Genomic DNA, 25,488 nt, shown 5'->3' with positions numbered 1-25,488 from the left:
CATGGGACATGGTGAAAAGTCCAAGAATTAGAGAGGAGATTAAAGCAGAAGCAATTTTTGAAGAAACAGTACTGTCAAAAATTTTCCCAAAAATGACCAAAACACCAAGAAGTACGACGAACTCCAAGAAGAATAAATATAAATAAAACCAGCCCTAAGCACATTATGGTCAAACTACTGAAAAACGAAGAGAAGACCTTAAAGTCGCCCAGAGGTAAAGAGATATATTACCTTTGAAAGAACAACACAAACCATCAGCTGATTTCTCAACAGGAAAAGAAAAAGAAGCAAGGAGATAACGGAATGATACCTTCAAAATGCTAAAAGAAAATAACTCCCAACACAGACTTCTGTATCCACCAAAAATATACTTCATAGTTTAAGGCAAAATACACTTAATACAAAAACTGAGAAGATTTGTGATTAGCACAAATGTACTCAAGGAAATACAATTCAAGAGAAAGGAAAATAATCCCCGAAAGAACCACCAAGATACAGAATAGAATGTAGAACAATAAAAAGGGTAAATATGTCAGTTATTCTAAGTAAAATCGACTATAAAATAATAGTAACCATGTCATATAGAGTTTAAAATATATCACTAATACCCTTGACATTCATAGCACATAAGGTAGGAAGGGGCTGGTCTACCATTTTTACACTATTCAGAACTACTAAAAGTATTAAGACATATAATACTTAGATAATTATTTGATTAATCAAAAGGAAGGCAAAAAAAGAAAAAAGCTGTAATACTACATTTAATAAGATTTTCTAAGTTACTAGCAATCAGACAAATCAGATTAAACGATACCATTTTTCACATAACAGAATGCAGACATTCAAATGTTTGGTAATATCAAGTCTTGGTGAGTTTGTTGGGGAATTGAAACTCCTACACACTGCTGTGAGGGGAAATTGGCACAGGGAAATTAAATGGCAATGTGGAGCTGCTATCAAAATACAAAGGGCAGGGAATTCCCTGGGGCTCCAGTGATTAGGACTCAGCGCTTTCACACTGCCGTGGCCTCTGGTTCAATCCCTGGTCGGGGAACTAAGATCCCTCAAGTTGCATAGCACGGCCAAAAAAAAAAAAAAATACAAAGTACAAATGCCACATGATCCAGTAATTCTTTGAACCACCTTCCTTAGAAAAGTATTAACGCACTTTTACAAGATGTGAAACAGGATTTTTTTCTTTTCTTTTTTTTGCTGTACGCGGGCCTCTCACTGTTGTGGCCTCTCCCTTTGCGGAGCACAGGCTCCGGACGCACAGGCTCAGCGACCATGGCTCACGGGCCCAGCCGCTCCGCGGCATGTGGGATCTTCCTGACCGGGGCACGAACTCGTGTCCCCTGCATCGGCAGGCGGACTCTCAACCACGGCGCCACCAGGGAAGCCCCTGAAAAAGGATTTTTACTGAAGAAATAAAACAAAAACAAAAAAAATTTTTAAGAAGGTAACTGCTAAATTGACATATTTGTACTTTGGAATATTATGTAGTATTTTATAAGTATTTTAGATATAAATCTATTGTTGAATAAAAGAAGCGTGTGAAAAAAAATATGTATACTGAATAATAGTTTATATAATTAAATACAAAGAAAAGAAGTCAAGAAAGGAGAAAAAAAGAACAGAAACTAGTAGGACAAATAAGTATTAAGATAAGTTTAAACCCAAATATATCAATAATACATTGAACGTGAATAGATCAAATACATAGATAAAAGAAAAGGTTGTCAGACTGTCAGATTAAAAACGAGCAACTTAATCCCAAAGAACATGAGGTTGAGAATAAAAGGATAGAAAAATTATAAATGCCATGCAAACACTGACCAATTGAAAGTGGTATGCCTTGACTACTATAAGACAAAGCAGACTTTAAGGCAGGAAGCATTAGCAGACAGACATAAAGAGGGACATTTTATGATGATAAAAGAGTAGATCTAAAGGGAAAATACAAGAGGTCTAAATATGTATGAATCTCAGAACATTACCTTAAAATATATATAAAACAAAAAACTGGAAGAAATAAAAGAAGAAATAGAAAAATTCACATCATGCTTACAGACTTTAACACATCCTTCTCAGTAACCAATAGAAAAGGCAAATATACCATCAGTAAGGATATAGATTTGAACAAGATGTACAAATGACCCTAATGGACAAATATAGAACAGTGCACTCCTAGTGTCAAATATACATCCTGTTCAAATGCCACACAGAACATTTACCAAACTGTCCAAAATCTGAGTCAAAAACCAAACAAATTTCAAAAGATTTATATAATATAGTTTATGTCCTAGCAAACCACAGTGGAATTAAGTAATAATTAATATCAAAAAGATAACTAAAAAATCCCCATATGTTTAGAAATTAACCAGTACTCTTCTAAATAGTTCATGGGTTAAATAAGATAATGAATATGAGAATATTTGAAGTGAATGACAATAATTTTTTTTAAACTACATATGCATTTTTGCAGATGAAGAACTAGAGCCACACTTAGAAGTACATTTATGGTCTTAAATGTGCATATTTTAAACAAGAAAGACTAAAAATCAATTATCTCAACACTCACCTTAAGAAGACAGAAAGAGAAAAGGATATCAAGTTAAAGCCAAAGAAAACTGAAGAGAGGAAAAAGTAAAGATAAGATCAGAAATGAATTAAATAAAAAAACATCCATATGAGAGAGTCAAGGAAGCAAAAAGTTGGTTCCTTGAAAGCCCTAATAAAATTAACAAACCCCTGCCAAGGTCAAGAAAAATGGCAAAAAAGGAAGAGTTACAAAGGACATCAACTACAGTGTCTACAGACATTAAAATATAAGTGGATATTACTAACTTTATGCTGATAAATTTGAAGTGATAAATAGTCCTTAGAAAAACATAACTTAGCAAAAGCATCAGAAATCTGCATAGGCCTATATCCATTAGAGAAATTGAATATAGCCTGCTTTTTTTCATAGAGCAATATATTATATAAACATTTCCTTATGTCACTTGTTCAGTTATAGAGAACATTAATTATAGCAGTTAGTTAAGATTGGGGTTTCATTTAAGCTTTATTAATTCTTAACCATGTGACCTTTAATAAATTATTACAACCTTTTTATGCCACAATTTTTTTAAAATACTCACCCCAGCGATGGGATATTTCATTTACTTAGTACAATCTGTGGATCTAAGAAATGTTGATAAGGATAGCAATGAGTATGTTTTAATGACCGCATAGTAGCCTATTGTCCCCTCTTATAAACACTATAAGAAAATCCTGCTTATCTTTATACGTATCCCTAATTACTTCAGGATAAAATCCTGGAAGTGAAATTGATGGACCAAAAGAGATTCATGATGCACAGGGCCCATTGTCCAGAAAACCTAAATCAGCTTACACTTCCAAAAACAGTATAAAAATGCTCATTTCCCTACACTCTTGTCCACTTTGATATTTTCCTTTTATAGTTTTGCCAATTTGGCAGGACAAAGTGGCAGTTCAGTATTATATGTATTTTGCATTTTATTTACTATTAAACATGTAATTTGGCTTTCATAAACTGCCTTTTCCTGTCTTTCACCAGAGCAGAAGAGAGGGAGGAAAACTGGCAAATCACAAAGTCCTGCGGGTCAAGGGCCCCAAGGCAAATACACATTGGTTTGCAAACTGGCCCCAGCATGCAGAGGGCGAGCAGAGACTGAAGAGGCACAGCATTCCAGAGTGGTGGGGGCAGGTTTATACAGCAAGGGGACTTACTCATGAGAGTTCTCTCGGGCGGCCGCATAACTAGTAGACCTCTGTACTGCCCGCCAGAAAGTTTATATGGGATTCCTGGGGTTCGATCACGTACACCACCCAGATGGTCTCAGCAACACATTGCTCTCCCAAGCCTACAGTCTTGAAAACGCTCCCACATGGGAACGGAGGGCGGAACATACATTCCAAGGACAGGGGAGAGATGAGGAGCCTCTGACTGCCCAGGTATAGCTCACAAGTCAACCAGCAGTCACGTCCTCTCTATTACCTTCTCCAAATAATACGACCTGAAAATTTTTTAGCTAGTCTTCCCTTCCTGGGGACCCAAAACTTGTTTGCCCATGGGCCTTCTTCTTGACGGCCCTTCTTTCCTCCATTTTCCTTCTGGGATATTGTATTTTTTCATATTGATTTATAAAAGCTCTTTATAGAGTTTGTGGTTTACCTTTTAATTCTGCTTAGGTTTTACTTACTTTCATTCTCATTTAACAGTGAAAGTATTAAGGCTATGAATTTGTCTCTGACTGCAGTTTCAGTCATATCCTACGGTTCTTACAGGGAGTTTTCTCATCAACATTACCTGCTCAATTTTTGCATCTGCAATTTGTTTTTCATAGTGTCTGGATTTAGTACATAAATATAAGAAAAAACAAAATCAGGACAGCACAATTACCATTCACATTATCTGTGAGGTTTTGATTCTTTAATAATAATAGAATATTAAACAAAGCACATAAAAACCATACTATGAGGATATTCTCAATTAGAGTGGTTGGGCTTCTTCCCAATTCAAAGGTTAAAAAAAAAATACAGGAGCAGGGAGAGAATATAAATTCTAAAAGCAAAAATTATACATATTCACTGGCAGAAGTTGTATGTAGTTGAAATGATATCGCACCCATTATCAAATAATGTTTTAACATACCAGATGTAATCTATAATGCTTAGGTCTCAGGAAGTGAGACAATTCAATGCCAGGCTGTGGACAGACACCAGCTGTAGTTGAGTCTTTAGCAATCTCAAGTGAAAAATATGTCACCACAGCAAACTTCCCTGGGGTCTGTTTTACTGAAACCAGAAATCACTTCCATGATTAACAGTGTATGTAGCATTGTTTATATTGTAGCACTGACAGTTTAAAAACCGTTGACATTTCCAAAAGAGCCATCTGATGAGAGACTTTGAAATTATTTCAGTTGAGGACAGCCACGGCTTCTTGTTAAATTAAGCTCCTGTTAGATGCCTAGAGAGATAGGACATGAGGAAGCCCAGAACAAGGCCCTATCCAATAAGATACAGTATAATGGGCTATGAGAGCTTGGAAAAGCAAAGTAACAAAAGATGGGTAAAATATACAACTGTAAAAGGGAAACTGACTTTAGCCTCTATTTTGGCACATGTGCCCCTGTTCCTGTCAAAGCATAATTATAAGAATCTGGGGCACAGGCTCTCTCTTTGCTTTTTTTTTATACATTTATTTACTTATTAATTTGGCTGCATTGGGTGTTCGTTGCTACGCACGGGCTTTCTCTAGTTGTGGCGAGCAGGGGCTACTCTTTGTTGCGGTGCACGGGCTTCTCATTGCAGTGGCTTCTCTTGTTGCAGAGCTCGGGCTCTAGGCACGCGGGCTCAGTAGTTGTGGTGCATGGGCTTGGTTGCTCCGTGGCATGTGGGATTTTCGTGGACCAGAGATCAAGCCCATGTCCCCTGCATTGGCATGTGGATTCTTAACCACTGCGCCACCAGGGAAGTCCCAGACCTTTTTCAAATGCCACACACTTAGAGGATTTCTTGATATCAGCATTTGGCAAACTGATCTCTCATAGAATCCTTATAACCCAAGACACATTTAACGCTAGTCTGGGAAACGATTTGGAATCTATTTGTAAATATGCTTACTGACATGCATACAATATATTGCCAAGTAGTGTGACACTATATATAAGATAGTGACAATTGTGTTATTATGTATTTTATATATTTCTTATTTATATAGGAAATATAAAGATATGTAAAATGCATTTATATAGTATACATTTTATTATATATACAGTTAATCTTCATTATTCTTGGATTTCATATTTGCAATTCTGTCTATTTGCCAAAATTTATTTGTAACCCCAAAATCAATCCTCATGGCACCCTTGCAGTCTCATTCATTGACATTTGAAAAGCAGGGAAAATTTTGAGTTGCCCAATGCCCTCTTTCTCAGCTGAAGTTGAACAAGGCAACATTCTACCTTCTTGTTTCAGCTCTCCTACTTAAACAAATGTCCTTTTCATGGTTTATTTAGTGCCACGTTTCTCACATTTTTATGCTTTTAGTTGGTGGTCCTACACGAGCCCCAAGCATAGCACTGAAGTGCCGTCCAGTTTCCTAAGTGCAAGAAGGCTCTGATGTGGCTGACAGAGAAAATACGTGTGTTAGATAAGCTTCGTTCAGGCATGAGTTATAGTGCTGCTAGCTATGAGTTCAATATTAATAAATCAATAATGATATTAAATAAAGTGTCTTTAGGGCTTCCCTGGTGGCGCAGTGGTTGAGAGTCCACCTGCCGATGCAGGGGACACGTGTTCATGCCCCGGTCCGGGAAGATCCCACATGCCGCGGAGCGGCTGGGCCCGTGAGCCATGGCCTCTGAGCCTGCGCGTCCGGAGCCTGTGCTCCGCGACGGGAGAGGCCACAACGGTGAAAGGCCCGCGTACTGCAAAAAAATAAATAAAATAAAATAAAATAAAGTGTCTTTAAATAGAAACACACATAAAACAACTGGTTATATATTGACCAGTTAACAAAAATGTTGTGACCAAAGGCTCTCAGGAACCTAACCCTGTACTTCCCTTAGGAGCAATTATGCAGTATTCACTAATTCAGTGTTTGAGGCAAACTTATAGAAGATACAAGAATGGATGATATACATAAATGAGTCAAAGAAACTTTAGGAACTTTAATTTCTTTTAAGCTAGAGAAACTAGCCTGAATAAGGGACATCTCTGGGGACTTTCCTGGTGTGTGGTGGTCAAGAATCTGCCTGCCAATGCGGGGGACACAGGGTCAAGTCCTGGTCTGGGAAGATCCCACATGCCATGAAGCAACTAAGCCTGTGCACCACAACTACTGAACCCCGCGTGCCTAGAGCCCTGCTCCACAACAGGAGAAGCCACCACTATGAAAGCCTGCACACCGCGACGAAGACCCAACGCAGCCAAAAATTAATTAATTAATTTTTTTAAAAAAGAGAGAGACATCTCTGGTAGCCATTTATTTATTCAATCAATGAATGTATACTGAGTTCTTCTATGTGCTGGGCATAAAGTGGTACAGAAAGATATTGTCCTGACTTTCTGGAAGTTTGTGCTCTAGAAAGGAAGGGCCACCACTCATATATGTTGTATAATGCACAACCAGACTGCGGAATACAGATGTAACCAAATAATCACATTAATAAATTAATGGCCACAAACTTGGATCAGTAAGAACATGGTTCGCTTACAGAAAAGACACCCAACTTAGACGGAAGGTGATGGAGAGAATATTCCAGTCAGAAAACATGGCCTGGGCAAAGGTCTGTAGCAGGAGGGATCGTGACATTCTGTAGAAACTGAGAGAACATTATGCCTGAAGCAAAAGAAAGAAAAGAAAAATGTTCCAAAATAAAGCTAAAGAGAGAAGCAGGGGGTGAACCATCCAAGGCCTTAGAAGCCAAGCTAAAAAAAAAATGTTCGTTTTATTCCGAGTGCAATGGGAAAACTAACGAGAGGTGATTATTTACCTTATAAAGATCACTTTGGCTGCAGTGCAAAGATGGCAGAAGTGGGTGGTCTAAATCAATGTGTGTGGGACTTCCCTGGTGGTCCAGCAGTTAAGACTCCACACTCCCAACGCAGATGGTCCAGGTCCGATCCCTGGTCAGGGAACTAGATCTCGAATGTCGCAACAAAGATTCTGTGTGCTGCAACTAAGACCTGGCACAGCCAAATAAATAAATACTAAAAAAAAAAAAAAGAAAGAAAATAATTCTATACACATTACTCTACACCTTCCCTTTTTCTCTTAACACAAAGCATGGACATATCAGCCAGTGATAAAGGTCAAATTTCTTCATTCTAATATTTTTGTGCATATATATATGTATAATTTTATATAGCTGGAATAGTATGCATGTTATTTTTTTCACTTCTGGGTCTTCCATTTTACCACAAGCAAATTAAAACTTCAATGCCTCGGTTTCCTCACCTGTAAAATGAAGTTAATTTTGTGAGCATTTACTGAGTTAGTGTATATAATATATTTATAACTACACCAGACATACTAAATACTATTAATTGTTATTATTGTAAGGAAAAATTGGCAAAGACTCTCTAGGCGTGCAGGCTTCAGTAGTTGTGGCACGTGGGCTCAGTAGTTGTGGCCCATGGGCTTCGTTGCTCTGCAGCATGTGGGATCCTCCCAGACCAGGGATCGAACCGTGTTCCCTGCATTGGCAGGTGGATTCTTAACCACTGAGCCACCGGGAAGTCCCCAATAGACCTTTTTTGAATCTCTTTGTAGATTCATTCCAGCATTCCTTATTTGCCTATATAATATGTGGTTCTTTGAATTTTCCTTTGAACCAATTGTAATATCTTACTGGTTCTCTTATTAACTAATGAGCTAAATAAAATCTTGATACACATTTCATTTTATATTTGTACGGAATCATGATTCCACTTTTTTTTGAAGTACCTTCAACACTATAATTAATAGTCTTTTTTAAAAAAGAAAAACCATTGTCAAAATGGGTTTTTATGTCAAATGTTTATGCCCACTTTTTCTAAACAACACAAGGATATTCTCACACATGTAAAGGTACAGACACATATAAAAAATATGGAACACACATACTTTCATTATTAAAAGTGCTTGAAGAAATCAGCATACTGAAGCATAAATCAACATTAAGAGCTCTAGAAGAGGGACTTCTCTGGTGGTGCAGTGGTTGACAATCTGCCTGCCAACGTAGGGGACACGGGTTCGATCTCTGGTCCAGGAAGATCCCACATGCCACAGAGCAACTAAGCCCATGAGCCACAACTACTGAGCCCACGTGCCATAACTACTGAAGCCTGCGCACCTAGAGCCTGAGCTCCACAACAAGAGAAGCCCCTGCTCGCCGCAACTAGAGAAAGCCCACGCGCAGCAACAAAGACCCAACACAGCCAAAATGAATAATAAAAAAATATTTTAAAGGAACTCTAGAAGAGCAAAGAAGTTTAACACTGAAATTCCTTAAATTTAAATCATAAATAAATACAGCTCTGGGTTTGTAGCAAATGTATTTTACTGTTTAAAACTTGCAAAATGAATTAATGTGATTTTGACTCAGCGTTGTCTGAGCACTAACAAATTCATAAATAAGCCACAACAACCATGCCAAGAATATTTCTTGAATGCAAGGTAAATAGCTACAAGACCTTTGGCTGGTACCATGAAAAATGAAGTACAGGTAATTAGCATAACAGTGACTTATTAATCCTGCTGTTGGAAAGCATGGTAAGCATTTCCAACATGTACGCCCATATCATGTACGCCCATATTTCCACTTAAAAAAGAAAAGATGTAGCACACTTAAATGTGCAACTCTTGAAATGAATTAATAATTTCCGACTTATATGGGTACCACTATAAGTAACCTCAAGGAATCCATATCATTTCCACCCAGAATGTTTACTTCTTGTAAAGAAAGACAAGTCTTTCCCCCACAAGGTCAAATCACTACTTTTTATGGAATGTCAGCTAAATGCTAACCAGATATCAAGGCTTCTAAAAAGTTTACATGCCTCTAGACCAAATGTCCCCTAATTTCGTCTTAAAGGACCAGACAGTAAATATTTTTGACTTTGCAGACCACAGGGTCTCTGTCAGTGTATTCATAGTTGTACAAAATACTGACAGTATATCAACAAATGGGTATGGCTGGGTTCCAATTAAATTTATTTACCAAAACAGGCAGAGAGCCAGACTTGGCCCTAGGGACACAGTTTGTTGACCCCCTTGCTCTAGACCTTTCCTCTCGAACTCACAGTTAGTGCAAAACAAAGACTGAGGAGAGGGGCATAAATATTCCTGTCGCCTCCGCACGCACTGTCAGGTCCCTATTTTCCCAGATGAATCAGAGCTCAGGGTCCTTGTGTCTCCCTAGAACTGTTCTCTAAATAGCACAGTAGCCCCTCAGGCAAGCAAGCAGAGAATCTCTCCTTTGTCTTGCTTATTAGTATCCCAGATTGTTCTTCCGAGTCAGTGAAGAAGTGGAGATGCAGAGAACATTTTCAGAGAAATCTTCTGTAATATGTGACTCAATCTCACTTCAAAGGGATCCTCTTCTGGCTCAGAGAAAGGCCTTCCTTCTAACCTGAAACACCACTTCTTTCTCAAAGGAAATTAAGTACCAGAGTGTCTTAGCCTGCCATCTTGTGGCGAATTGGAGTATTTCCAAAGGGAAATCCTTGGACCAAGACAAGGGCAACAAGATATTGAAAACAGTTCCCTTTAGCTCAGTTTCTGGAAAAGAATCCGAAAAGGAATACATATAAATATATATATACATACATATAACTAAATCACTGCTGTGCTGTACACTAGAAACTAACACAACATTGTAAATCAACTATACTTCAATTAAAAACAAAAAAGACAAGGGCAACGAGGTGACATGCCTGCTTCATAACAGCCACTCTGTAACATGTGCTAGACATGCGGCTATACAGGGAACCAAAAGAGCCACAGTCTCTTGTCCTCAAGGAGCTTACGGTCTGTAAGACAGCAGATAAATACTAATTTTTAAATTGCACAAACATATGTAAAATTACAACCAAGAAAAATGGTCTGAAGGAGCCTTACACAGGTGCTCTGAAAGTAAATAAAAGGGATTCGACCGAGGCAGGGAAGGTGGAGAAGCTTCCCTGAGGATGGGATGATTAACTCAAAGTGAGTAGGGATTTACCAGGCAAAAAAGTGAGGGAAGATGACTTCAGAGAAAGGGAACAGTGTCTGTAAAAGCTCTGTAGCAGGAGGAAAGCAGGGGGGACTCTGGTCTGAGATAAGGCCAGGGAGGTAAAGAGGGGCCAGCTTATGCAGGGCCTCCGAAACCATGAAAATGAGGGGGGTAGTTTTTTATCTTATAAGCAGAGTGAAACCATAAAATGGTTTTAAACAAGGAGGCATGACAAAATCAGATTTACATTTCACAACGATTACACTGTGTTATCAGTCAGGGTCCAATCAGGAGACAGAAACTACACAGTAATTTGAAGAGGGAAAGTTTAATATCAGGAATTATTAACTATTTAACAGGAGGTCAGAGTAATGAGGGACTGGGCTGTAAGACAGGAAGAGAATTCTAAAAAATACAGGTGTAGCAGCTACAAGGAAGAGCCACACCCCAAGGGAGGGCCTCCCACTCCCAGGGCTGAGACCCAGACCTTGTTGGAGAGGGAACCTCTGTGGCTCCCTGGATGGCAGAGAAGCTGCAGAGCTGGAAACCCGTCACCATCCCCCTCTAGGGTGCCAAGGGAAGCCGTTCAAAGGGCAGGAACTCTCTGAAGGCACACTGCTATGAAGCCACCCAACGGGGGCACCACAAGAAGTTTCTGGCTGCTGGGTGCTCCTGGCCACTGTGCACTACAGGAGCTGGGCCCAGGATCCTGGGGCTGGAGAAGCCGTGCACACCACGGAACCTGCAGAGTGCAGGACATCCCAAGGAGGAAAAAAAACTCCTTCCTCCTACAGTGTCTCTCTAGTGCCCTCTACTGACAGAGTTTAGCATCACGCCAGCCCGCAAAGGAAAAATATTTAAAGGACCCAGCAGAGCAGGCAATGCAAGTGGATTTGAAGCTGAGAGGCTATAAATTGATAACCAGAACACATTGGCCTCCATGTGGTGAGCCTTCTAAAAGAGGAGCAAACAGACCAGTTAGGAGGTACTTAAGCAGTCCAGGAGAGAGAAGAGAAAGTGGGAATAATCTATAAGGTGCTGGACAAAATACACTTGCAAGTCCCCCACAGGCTACAGGAAAGACACCAAAAAAGCACAGTTTATGTCCTTGTGCTCAATGGACTTGCAGAAGTGCTGCCTCAGAAATCATGGCTAAGAGAACGAGGAGGGTCAGCTGGCAGGGGTCCCAGGACAAGAGATGGGCAGCACCAGCCATACTGAGGCAACTCTTTCTATACAAAAGGCACAGGAGTAGTATTGCTCCCAAGAGACAGATTTGCCAGGCTTAACAAACAATCAAAGCTGCACGCAATCCATGCAAACACTACCACAGCCGGGCTTGCAAGAGCAGGCCTTTTGGGTCTCATAAGTTACTAGAGAAGAGTGAGCATGACTTGCGACAAACCATCCACTCCCATTTTAAAAAAGCTTTTAAATGAGTGGTCTTTTTTAACAGCCAGCAAGCCTGACTTTCTGGTCTTTCATACAGATCTTGAATCTACCCACTGTATGAAGATCATCAGGGGGGCAGGGTCCAGGTGAGGGGGGTAAAGTGCCGCAGCTTGTCTGTAAGGAGTCACCCCCTCATTTTTCCAAACCATTAACATCGCCAAGGAGTAGAACTTGAGTACCAACTGGGAAGCGAAGGTTGAGGTAAATTTCTCAACAACTAAAGTTTACTAAACACAAAGATAAACAACTGTGTATAATGGATCCTTCTGGGCGGTGAGACTGAGGATGGGGAGGGGAGTGGGGCAGTGATTTTTAAATAAACCCTTCTACGTGGTTTGATATTTTTTCAACCAGGCGTGAGAGGAAAGTGGAGAGAAGCTTTCCAGTGGATAAGAGAAAGTTGTTAGATTATGACATTGGACTGGAATTGTAATTACTCAAAGATTACTCTTGAGTCTGAAAGTGACCAGAGGACTTCTTATCTGAGAGTGGCTAAAGAAGTTATAGGATACGCCTGAGCTAATCAGTGGGGAAAGAACAGTTTCCCTCTGCTGGCTCCCCTTTGATTCCAGCTCTCAACACAACTGCACCCCTAGCGTTGAGAAAGAATTATGTAGAATAAAGCTCTGCTTGTTCAGTGGAACTAGGATTTGGACACATCTGAATTTAGGGGTAGCCTTGGTTCCTGAGATAGAGATCAGCAAGGTCTTTTATTCCAGGAAAGTTTTGCTTGCTTCTTGCAGTTCAATTTTGATAATGCTGCAGCATCAAACCCAAACTCTTCCTGTTTCGGAGGCGTGAATCGATATATCAAAATATTTTGAAGCATGAATCAGTCATGAAACAGACCATCCTGGTGCGTTTGCAAAGAAGGACTCAGCTAAAAACTTCTTGAATCCATCATCCTGCCCATAAAGAAAATATAAAAGAGCAAGAGTAAAGTTTGTAAGGGAATTGGAGGATTTCTTCAGAGAGCCTTGCTGATCCTCCAGAGGTGGTGGGTGTGAGAGCCCTGCCTTTCTAACTTCAAGCTTAGCAAGGGGACCTCTGCAAGACCACCCAAAGAGCTTACACTTCAGGAGTCCCAGTGGATCGCTGTCTACTCCCACCTGGGAAATCTGGAGAGCAGCGGTGCCTTCCACAGGTGGCTGGTTCTCTTTCTTGTGGTCTTTCAGAGGTTCCTCCTGCAATGCCTCTCCTCCAGCAAATCCCTGACTACACCCCACCACCCTCCGCAACTTCCGCATCTAATTGTACAGCTCTAGGCCCTCTGCTGAGGTCTCCTCACCTCTGAGCAATGCCCTTAAGGAGAGTTCTTTTCCAAGTGACGTCCACGCCAGCTCCCTACCACAGACCCACATGGTGCAGAGAAAACTCACTCATCATTGTCCTTCTCTCATTATAACAACGTGTTCATAATCTAATTCGACCCAGGGAAAGAAAGTGCACTTGTCTCACCCTCAAATCTTTGAATTAACAGCTTGGACACCAGCCATTAATAACAATTCAACGAGAGAATATTGGTACTTCGACTGCAAAGAGACCAAAACACACACACACACACACACACACACACACACACACACACACACACAATTTAGATTTCTGGCTTGCATGGGTGGGGCTACAAAATATTCCACCTTATGTACATAACCATATTTTAATTAACAAATTCCCTATTTGTTAGACGGTTCGATTGCTACCAACTTATTTTATTAACGCAATTCCTGGAAACCAAAATGCCGAGTCACGTGGGACTCCAGGCAGGCGCAGAGCTGGGATTCTAACGCACCAGAAGAGAAACGCCATGCCCAGCAGGCCTCGGCGCTTGCGCACTGGAGCCGACCCGTCACTGTCGCGCTTGCCGCGCGCATGTATCACCCAGGCAGTGCTTTTTCACATCCATCTTCCCGGCTCCCGTAGGCCTCCTTCCAGAAATTCAGCTTTCACTCTTCCTGCTTCCTCTCTTCCTGCTTCCTAGAGGATCCCGTTTCCAGACGGTTAGGGGTGGCTTCTGAAACCGCCCAGTCCTGGAGAGCACGCCCCCTACGTCCTCCCCTAATGGAAGCGTGCGCTCACCATCCAATCTGGGGGACCGGGCGGGGCCCCGGGGAGGGAGGAACCCTATCAGAGTCGAGGCCCCGCCCCTTTCGCAGCACCTGTTGGGACAGGGGGCGTGGTATTGTACTGAAAGATTTGTGAGCGTTAAAGGAAGTACTAAAAGTTCCTGACGCTTATAGAGCATAAATAAGTTGTAGCAGTTGTTACTGCCTCCATGGCTACTCATTTTCCTTCCAGCGTCAGTAGTAGTTTATTTCCTCCTCTCCGAAGATTCCTCTTGCGCGCTCGATCATCTTTCACCTTCTCAAGAACTTTTAACCAGCTGTCACTCCTGTGGCCTTCACTTTCTAGTTTTCTAACTGGACCTTCTCCTTCAGCCCGTCTTCCCATCATTTATACACAAATATCCTGTTCTCTTAGCTCCTCACTGCTGTATCTACCTCTCCTTTGTCGCTCTTCCTGTCTATTGAAAACCAAAGTTACCCCGTCTGTCTCTTCTTCGTCCCTCCAAGCCCATCTACTTCACTGGAATCTGGCTGCTTCTACTCACGCCACTAAAACTGTCCTCAGCAAGGTCTTCAGTGGCCATATCATTAAATCCAAAGGACATTTCCGTGCTGCGTTCCCTACAGCACCTGACACATCTGCCTGTATTCGCTGTAAACTCCTTTGCTGCTCCCTCTGCTATCCATAGCGCTCACACTCCTGAGAGGTTTTCCTGCCCCTCTGATCACTCTTTATCTGCCACGGGTTTGTCTTCCTTGCCCTGCCTCCCTCTGCTGCTTCCCAGGTCACACTAGTCCTCTGTGTCACTTTCCACACTCCCATGGGTGAGCTGTCTCATGTCATTGTTTTGCTGTGCCAATGACTCCCAAATCCATACCTCTAGCCCACATCTTTCTTCTGAGCTTCAGACTCTTGGCTATCCCAAAGGAACTTCTGACTTAGCACCTCCAAAACGTATCTTTTCCAGAAAACCTGCTTCAACTTCACATCTTTTCCTGCGTTCCTCATCTCGGTGGATGGCATCATCTGCTGCCTCAAGCCGGGAATCGAGGCGCTACCTAGACTCCTCCCTCTCCTCCACGCCCAGTTGTGGATCAGTTTCCCTAGGAAACAGACGCTGAGACATATGTGCAAGTGGTTTGGGGGTATAGGAGTGCCTTCAGAAACAGCACCTGTGAGGGCTGAGGGAGGGAGGATCCGAGGAGGGAGTTGAACTGTTCACGGTAGCCTCAGCCAATCCTGTGGTGAGCTCTGGACCTGGAATGGCCCTTCAAAACTGTCCCAGACTTAGGCAAGGGGTGGAACACGTATCCCCCAATCAACCTGTCACTGGATGTGGTGGGCTGCTCTCAGGAGGCAGTGTGACCTTAGGTGAGGTGGTCTCCTTGCTGAGGGTAATTCCTGTGGAGGGATTAGGCTGACTGCCATCAGCCATCAAAACTCCCAGCACCCTGGAGGAATGAATGCCCAGTCTTAAAGAGGGAACCTGGGCATCACACCACAGTACCCACTAGACCCCTCACACTCGAGTTAGTCATCAACCGTTTTACCTATTTCTGCACTTTAATATTCAAATCAGATCCCACCTCCTTCACACTACTCTCTTTACTATTCAAAAAAATATCTGAGAGTCTAAATGTATCAGGCACTCTGGCAAGGACAGAACGACGGGTCAAGCAGACACCATTCCAGCTTTTAAGATGCTTAAGGTCTAGTTGGGAAGCAAATAAATATATACTTTAAAACTGTAAGTGTTCTGAAAAAAAACTAAAAGTGCAGAATGCTATGATATCTTATAACAAGGGAGGCTTGCCCAGCCTGGGAGTGGGGTGGAGTCCGGGAAAGCTTCCCTGAAGAAGTGTCATTTGAGCTGGAATCGGAAAGATGAGTGGGCATTAATTAGCAGGTGTGTACTTGGTTGTTGGGGTGGGTAGGGTGGGAGAGATGTGGACTGGCTAAGGAGACTGCCTGTGCAAAGGTCCTGAGACAGGTGGAACAAGGTGTTGGAGGACCCACAAAAATGCCAGCACATCTCAGCATGTCTGGTATGCAGAAACTGAGGGGGAGTAGTAGTAAGAGATCATCTGAAGAGGCAGGCAGGAGCCAGGTCCCACAGAGCTAAATATTTGGATCTTTTTCCCTAAAAGTAATGAAAGCCACTGAACAATTTTAATATTTATGTAGTATAATGATATACCTTAGGCAGAATATTCAACTACCCCCAATCAATGCAGATAAAATGGATCATATAGATATACGAAATAGTTAAAATCTAAATTCTGCTAATCTTTTTTAAAATTTTAATTTATATATTTAGTTTTGGCTGCGTTGGGTCTTCGTTGCTGCACGCAGGCTTTCTCTAGTTGCGGCGAGCAGGGGCTAATCTTCGTTGTGGTGCACGGGCTTCTCATTGTGGCGGCTTCTCTTGTTGCAGAGCACAGGCTCTAGGCACACGGGCTTCAGTAGTTGTGGCACACGGGCTCAGGAGTTGTGGCTCACGGGCTTCAGTAGTTGTGGCTCGTGGGCTCTAGAGCGCAGGCTCAGTAGTTGTGGCACATGGGCTTAGTCGCTCTGCGGCCTGTGGGATCTTCCCCGACCGGGGTTCGAACCCATGTTCCCCTGCGTTGGCAGGCAGATTCTTAACCACTGTGCCACCAGGGAAGCCCAATTCTGCTAATCTTCAGTACTGGGGGGAAAAAAAAAAGTTTTTTAGTGCGGTACTATTATTACTACAATAGCCTGCTTCTCTACCTCTAATGGCTACTCATGGTTCCTCTGAAAAATAACACCTAGCTGCTACTGACTGCGTACTAAGTGCCAGCATGTTAAGTGCTTTGCATAAATTACCTGACTTAATAAAACACCTTTACAAAGTGGGTACAATTTAGAAACTGAGATACGGAGAGTGCAATTCGCCCAAGTTCTTACAGTCAGTATGTAAATGGCAGCGTAAGACATGAAGCCAGATGTCCAATTATAAAGCTAAAGCTCTTGACTGCTGCACTCAATACCCCATTTAAGCGTTGGGAACCACTTAACTGCACCTGACTTTGAGTATTTCCCCACTGCCCTCAACTCCTCCCATCATGCCCTGCTCGTGACCTCAGACCCCTTTTGTAAATCAGTGTCAACCTGACTCCCGGTCAGGTTTGGAACACACACACCCTTAGATACCACACAACAAACCACAGGCTAGAAGGGCACTCGTAGAACCAGAGCACTTTCTCCCAGTGATTCCACCCAGTGCTGACTTATTCTCCCTCTACCAGCCCATGATTTTCCTACCACAATCTTCTGGCAGCTAAACCTACCAGTTTTAACAAATACTTGTTAGAGGAATGCAAACTCACCAGAATATGATCCAAAGAAAAACAAGGAGGCAAGTCTACTGTAATCTTCTCCTAAGATTATTATGATTGTTTTATCATCCTGTTTGTGATTTTTACGTTAAAGCTCACCTTCTATTTCTAATCAAGAGCTGGAATGTTCCAATTTGCAGGCTTATAAACAATTGTGAAAATATCCACTAGATGTCAGCCTTGAGCTGCAATGGGGTTCCTGGGATGTGGCAAAGGACTAAACTATTAAGGAGAGCATAGAACGGAAAGTGTTTGGAGTTTGGATGATTTTTCCTTTGCACTGTGAACTAAGACAGGAACTCTAGTTAGCTTTTTTTGTTTTTTATTTTTGGCTGCATTGGGTCTTCGTTGCTGCACGCAGGCTTTTCTCTAGTTGTGGCGGGCAGGGGCTACTCTTCATTACGGTGCACAGGCTTATTGCGGTGGCTTCTCTTGTTGTGGAGCACGTGCTTTAGGCACGCGGGCTTCAGTAGTTGTGGCAGGCGGGCTCAGTAGTTGTGGCTCGCGGGCTCTAGAGCGCAGGCTCAGTAGTTGTGGTGCACGGGCTTAGTTGCTCCGCGGCATGTGGGATCTTCCCGGACCAGTGCTCGAACCCGTGTCCCCTGCATTGGCAGGCGGATCTTAACCACTGCACCACCACCAGGGAAGTCCCCAGTTAGCTTTTTGTATGAACACAATGGTTTGACTTTTCAACAAGTATAAACAGATCAATAAATTACATCTTGTCACTCTGCTCAACAAGCTTAATATGCCCCCTTCTCCTTCAGAGTAAAAATCACACTCCTTACCACAGCCTATGTAACACCCCACTGGTCTCACTCTTCCATCCTCACCCACTTCAGCCACACTGTCCTCTGAACACACCTGAAATTCTTTTCCCAGAAATTCTTGCATTAGATTCAGGACACTGACTGTGGCCACCTTCTCAAGAGAGGCTTTCCTGGACACGCTTTGTAAAACAGCACCCATTGGGCACCACCCCACCCAAAATGTCCCACCTCCTTACCCTGACTTATTTTTTCCTAACACTTTTCACCGCCTAACATATTACATTTACTTACTCATCATTAGTCTCCCTCTGGAATGTTAGTTTAGCTCTCTTTGAAAGCAGGAACTTTTTGTCTTTTTCACTGCTTTTTTTCCCCAGAGCCTAGAAAAGTGCCAGGCTTATAGGAGATGCTCAATAAATACCAAATAAATAAATGACCTTAATTCAAAGATATTAAGAAAAGATGTCATATTTCAAAGAATCATTTGTTTTCATTCAGTAACTACTTAGTAAATACCTAATATAAAGAAAGCACTGAATTATGGGAGGTACAAGATAAGATATTATCTTATTGGTGGGAAATAGTCTCTTGCTCTTAACTCATAAAATCCCAATAAGCAGGCATGAACAATGTTTTAAGAGGCTTTACAAAAAGAATAATATGAATATGACAATCATGGCTGCACATTGTAAGAAACTACGGAACAACAAAAATGTGATGCATGCATTCATCTCTAGGCACTTCATTTACTACCCTACCTTAAAACAGAAGAGGGTTCAATTCTTAAACCCTTTGAAAATGTTTCTGCACAGTAGGGGCCTTTCTTTGTGGAAATCCCCTGCATTTGAAACCCATTTATTTTGCTTTGTCCTCAAGGACAATAGAGACCACCCATTTACCCTTATTCCTCAGCGTGTACTATTTCAAGGTGTTCCTGGCTTTGATCTTTAATTTGTAGCTGAGAGAGTTGTTTTTTTGCCCAGAAGACTCACGACTAAGTTTCATGATTTCCATGTCCATTCTCTGCATTCCTATATCGTCTGCCCCTGGGGAAAAAAATGTAATAATCATTGCCTTTTCGGCACAAAATTTTGAGAGAAAGTCAAGAAACATAATCCACCATATGTATCTGTGGCCTCCATCAAACCACAGGAGTAAATTCAGGCTCCTTTGGTCCCTATAACCAATGATTTAGTCTCTCTCCGGCCCCTCTACCCTCACAGATGCTGTCATTCTGGAGAGGAAAAACAAGGAGAGAGATGTTGAAGTAGATTATCACTGGAAGATGATTATTTAAGAATATGGGAGAATAACTAGTAAATCTTAAGTGATTTTACCCTCCAAAACAGGTTTGCCTGTAACGTTGGTGATTTTTTATGTGAGACAGACGTATGAGTTTCAGGTAGAGAACATTTGGGTGCACTCTCCTCATGCATCTATAACCTATGGTTTAACAGGATATTTTCTCTCCTCTTGAAGAAAATTTAGTCCTATTTCTTAACAGTTGACAGGCATACGAATGTCTCCCTCTGAAATCTTCTCCGTTGCTTTGAACCAGAGCCAAGCACATCCCGTGCATAATTCTGCTAATTTATTTCTTCTCCTTACAGAAACTTTCCAAATAAATGTGGCCACTTGAAAGGTACTAATACAATTAAAGTGAAAGACTCATTTCAATGGATTTTATTTTACCCTAAAACAACATATCTACATAACCACAGTCTGAGAATTTGAAACTTACTCAGATAAAAGGCCTAATGAGACTGATAAGTTGTGAATATTAGCCCATGAGATTATACGGGTAACTTGGCTGCTTTGTAATACTATGCTGTAGGCAAACTTTAGCCATTAAGTAATACCTTAATGGACTAACAGCAAGAGACTGAAGGAAACCCTCCAGACTGTGGTGCTCATTGTAGTTCTAAATTTAAGGTTAGAACAATATTTAGTGCTTCTCTTATCCTAAAGTGAATTGTATCAGGGAGGTCTGGAAACCAGACAGTGTTTAACAGAGAATTCTTGCCCTTACGAAGATGGTTAATAGACTGACCAGGAGAAAGTTCTTGAAATAAGAGCCCACGAAGAATTGTTCAGAAGAAAAGCTGAATTTACAAGTTAGCCAACTTCTTGACCCATTCCTTTCTTGAAAGATCTTTATCCACTGTTTCTTTCAAAGTCAAACTGCCAGAACTTTCTCATGAAAACCCACAATTTCACTTACCTGTGCTTCGTCTAACAAGTGTTTCTCCAGCCCTCTCCTTTGGTCTGGGACCTGTAGTATCTACTTGCCTGCCCTCCTCGTGGTCCTCAATTTAGTGTGTCCAAAATAGGCCTCAGTGGTAGTGGCTACCTTCCGTGGGCTAGGTTTAACTCTGCACATGAGGTGACAGTACAAGCCAGGCTATGGCTTCAAATCAGACCCTTCGTTCTGGGATGGTGGGTTTTCTGGGTCAGGAGCCCCAGCCTCCCTGCCTCCCATCTCCTTACTACCTGCCCACCTGAGCCAGGGGGCAGAGGGGGTCCCTCCATATCCCCTGCTCCCCCTGGCTGAGTATGTGAGGCTGGCCTGTGGGCTTCATTGCTAGCTGATAAAATGGACCCTGCTTCTGCTCCACAAACCTTGCTCTCTCTACTGCCACACAAAGTATGCAGGTCCCCAGGGACACAGCAGGGAGTCTCTCTCTCTCTCTCTCTCTCTCTCTCTCTCTCTCTCTCTCTCTCTCTCTCTCTCTCTCTCTCTCTCTCTCTCTCTCGTCTTAGGTCTAAGCCACATTCTCCAACAGAATCCACCAGATGCTCTGCATTTGGGGGAAGTATTAGACATTTGCCCAGCCAGTAATAAGATGACACCTTGGTCTCCATTTTGCTGGTGATCCTTAAACGAACTCTTCCATCAGCCAGAACCTTGGAAAAGAAGAAAAATGGGTTGCGTCAAAGCCTATCTTGAACCCCCAATACATCTGTGATGCCATGACTCAGATCTCATGTGACAGACACCAAGGGATGAGGTTTGAAACCAAAGCACCCATGATGAGATCGAGGCTCTTACTGTAGCCCCAGCAGCCGAGTAGCTACATGAACCTGGGTGACTGGCCTTGGCCAAGGTACCAGGTTACAGCAGCTTTTACTGTAGTGTCAGCTGCAATACCAAGCACAGCTTTGGCTAGAACCCTTGGGAGCCAAACAACAGCTGAGATTATAAAAAGAGAAATAAACAAATCAAAAGCATCCATTCTAAGATCAAGGGCAGCTTTTCTTTGGACCATACAATGAGCAAGCAAAAATCTGGCCTTGAACAAAGATACTGATGGGAGAGAAGCTCTCACAATGGCCTTACATCTGAAAGGCAATGTTGCTTCCCAAGAACTTTGGAGTCCTGGTGGAGAGGGCAAGGCACTTGCTAGAACCAGGAAAGGATCACTCCAAACGAGGCTTTCTTCAAGCATGGGTGAGAGCCACAACGGCTAGATTAGGCAGACCTCAGTGTGGGAGCTTCTGGAGTATACGCATGGCTCCCCTTTGTTTCTCAGGTTATGCAAGGGACCGGCAACAAAGGCTGTCAGAGCAGAGAGTGAGAGGGGCAGCAGGAGAGTACTGTCTAAGAGTCCCCAGACAGGATACCACATTTCCTGTCTCAGTGAATGGCAGGACCACTCACCCAAGTCAGAAACCTGGCTATCATTTGATCCCTGTCACAAGCCACATCTAAGTTTATCCCGTGCAGAGCTCTGTTAATGCTTGAGGTCAGGTGCTATTCTCATCTGGAAAAATGTAAGGGGCCTAGTAACTGGTCTCACTGCCCCTGCTGCTAACAGAACATCCTTCCACAAACATCAGTCATGGCACTCCACAGCTTTCGATCTCAAAGGCTCTCTATGGCCTTTGACATAAAACCCAAAACATCTTCATACAACCTCTCCAGCTGCATCCTGCCTTGAATTCTGTTATTTAGCTGACACTTGATTGGTCTTCAAATGCCAAGTGACGCACCATTTTCTCTAGCTTTCCCTGACACCCCCTCCTCAGCTGGTTAGACGCTCTTCCTCTATGCTCCCATCATCCTTAGACATGAGGCTCCAATCACATTATGCAGTGATGTTGGATTACATGTCTGTCTTCTCCACCAGAGGAAAAGCTCCTTAAGTGCAGGGTCCATATTTTTCATATCATGATACCTAATGATGCCTAGCACTTGGGAGGCTCCCAAGTGCTGGGGACCCAAAGATGAATAGAATAGAGTTCCTGCCCCTGAGCAGCACAGTCTAGTCTAGAAGACAATCACACAAATGAACTAAAATGTAATGATAAGTGGTATGACTGACATATAATCTAAATTCTGTATCAACATCTTCCATCTCTACAGTTCCATGATATTATACACATCACTAGTCACGTTGCTGAATTTTGGCTTGACGGACTCCTAGAAACAGTGAGTCTGAGATCAGGGCTGGGAAAGGGGAAGGAAGAAAAGGGGAGAGGGGGAAGGGGAAGAAACAAGGACTATGTTCTATTCATCTTTGAATTCTCAGTGCCTCACACAGAATCTGGCAGATCAAAGGTGCCATGTATATTGACTATATGGAATTAATCACACCCTTCTTAAGGGGTGGGAGGTAACCAAGCAAAGCTAAAAGAAGGAAATGGACATTATCACTGAACTTGAAACTCATCTCCCAAACCACAAGAGAGACCCAACGGCATGAGCAAAGGCATCAAGAGGCAGAGCAGTCTAGGACGGCCCCTGACAAGCACAGCTGAGTTTAGGAAGATGCCCAGAGTAAATTCAAAGCCTGAGGATGTTCTGCCACTCCAAGCTATTCTCTTGGGGATCCTTGGATGTCCTAAGAGACTCACAGTGAAGAGCTAGTTATCCTAGATCTCCTATCCACCCAAGAAATACACTGAAGGATTCTGACATGCTAAGGACAGCTATAAATCCTCAGAAATCACATAACTCAGAAGTGGTCACAAGAATGACACACAAAACTCAGCACTAAGGCTTATTCATTTTTCATTCACTACAGACCAGATACTAGCATGACCCAAATTCCAACAGAACTGAGGATGAGACCACAGTGGTCATTCTCCCTAGTCTTGACCCAGATATGCCACAGCAATTATTGGGGGATTGTAACCTATAATATTTTTAGTAGGGTTCAATAAAAGCTATAGAAAACATGTCTCAGAAGAAAAACAGGGCCAATAATTTCATGTTTGGGGACTGTAGAGTTAACAGTGATTCTGTGAAATATTTTACATAAATGACCCATGCTCTCTAGCTGATAGAATCACAGTGAACTTCAGACTGTTCTGAACCAAACCCTTATACGTACATGGAAGGTAAACAATAGAGTCAAAATGAAATACTGTAGTTTGGTTTGTATTTTTAATTTATGAAAACCCGTTCAAGGGAGTTTACACACACCACAAATACGCTCTCAACAAGCTGAATTTTCATGCTCCTCTTATCACTATTTACATTGGGCCCTTTTCTCTAACCTATGGCCCAGAACCAGGCCACCATAGACCCTGAGAGGAAAGCCTCTGGATCCATCATGTGCAGGAGACAGAGTTGCACTTTCCTCTTCTCGTCTGTCTATTCTATAGTAGAGCCTGAGAGTGGGCTCCATGCCCTGGGTGTCTATGGATGTCGCATTGTTCTGCCTCACAGAAAGAAAAGGGGAGAAATCCTGCTAATGGTTTTATTTCAATAAACTGTTTAAAATCTAACATATAATTTCAAAAACACAGAAGAGTAAAATGAGGAGAAAATCTGTGTCGTCTGAAACTTTAAAAATAGAGAATGTTGACTATATTCCTTGCATTAAGTGAAGATGTATGATTCTGCAGCCTATAATAAAGACATTCTTTATGTCAAGAGAATGGGGTGAAAGGAGAAAAAAATCATGAATGTGGAATTGAGGAACGCTCTAAACATGGGGGGAAATGTTGAGAGACAGAAGTGACACGTAGGGGAAAATCCTAGTACCAAGAAAGCAGTGTAAGTTACAATGAACCTCTGGGAACATGAAATTGTTCAGAGTCTACCATGATGAAGAGCTGGCCAGGCTATAATGCCTTCTAAATCAAAATTCAAACGTACCTATGTGGGAAATGTTCCATAACATATCAAGTCTGCTTATATAATGGGTCAGTAAGCAAATGGACTTTACAAAAATTCCTTGACAGTGATATTTTGCTCAATTGTAGGACTGTGTAGGGCCAGAAAAAAAAAAGCATATAACTTCTTCACATTCTGCTTAACCTAGAAACATATCTATAGGGTTACTATATCAAATACATGCCATACTGTTTGCATTCATTATTAGTAAAAATATTTACAAAAAGGACACTGACATCAAACTTTGTAATAATGTCTTTTTTAAATTCAAATTTATTATGGCTTTAAGGAAATGTGTGATTAGGCATCCAAGCTCTTTCTAAACTCTAACATTTTAAAAATTATTCCTTTTAAAGTATTGTTCAAAGCTGTATACACTTTAGTTTTCAATAAAAAAAGATAATGAGATTAACAATTCATGATTTTATGTATTCACGCAGAGTGAAGAGGAAATGATGCTGAATCAAACTCCCAAACCCAAACAGCTGGGTAACTGAGTGAAATATTTTAAAGCTGATTCTGTGTGTGTGTGTGTGTGTGTGTGTGTGTGTGTGTGTGTACAATTTTTAATTACTAATTGAGCATCCAAAACTGACTGAAAGCTGACTGCTGTCCAAACTCTTCAAATTCCACAATTCCATCATTTCTTCCCTTTTACAAACCAGAAGATTTAAACATACACAAGTGCAGGACCGTTATGACCATTTCTCTTTCTTTAGCAATGATATCTACTTCTAGATTGGCTAGGTCTACAGCTAACAAATAAGTGGAATCTAGCTTCCTCCCAAAGCAGTTATGATGAACACCTACGAATACTGTTTTGGACGGATGGGCCCTGAGGGGTTCACTCTGGAAATCAGAAGCATCTGAGGTCATTTCCAAGCACTGCACAAGGGCTGACTTCAGAAAGCCCTCTGGAAGACACAGCCACAGTTGCAGGCTTCATGCTGCTCGAAACAATGCTGCTCCAGTCCACCAGAGATCTGAAT

At 42.0% G+C, this 25,488-nt stretch overlaps 1 long non-coding RNA gene across 1 annotated transcript; it reads right to left on the bottom strand.

Annotated features, from left to right (window-relative positions):
- Positions 1 to 389: 389 nt before the first annotated feature.
- LOC141278895 (uncharacterized) lies at positions 390 to 14,555 on the bottom strand. Its single transcript, XR_012332296.1, has 3 exons — positions 13,975 to 14,555; positions 7,530 to 7,746; positions 390 to 1,419 (listed from the first exon to the last, which is right to left on the bottom strand). It is a non-coding gene; the product is annotated as an uncharacterized lncRNA (long non-coding RNA).
- Between the last annotated feature and the right edge of the window lie 10,933 nt (positions 14,556 to 25,488).

Source organism: Tursiops truncatus, chromosome 6 (genome assembly GCF_011762595.2).
Source record: "Tursiops truncatus isolate mTurTru1 chromosome 6, mTurTru1.mat.Y, whole genome shotgun sequence".
In the NCBI taxonomy this organism is placed as follows: Eukaryota; Metazoa; Chordata; class Mammalia; order Artiodactyla; family Delphinidae; genus Tursiops; species Tursiops truncatus.
The sequence above is the reverse complement of the archived record's forward strand: the minus strand, read 5'-3'. Positions and strand labels throughout refer to the sequence as shown.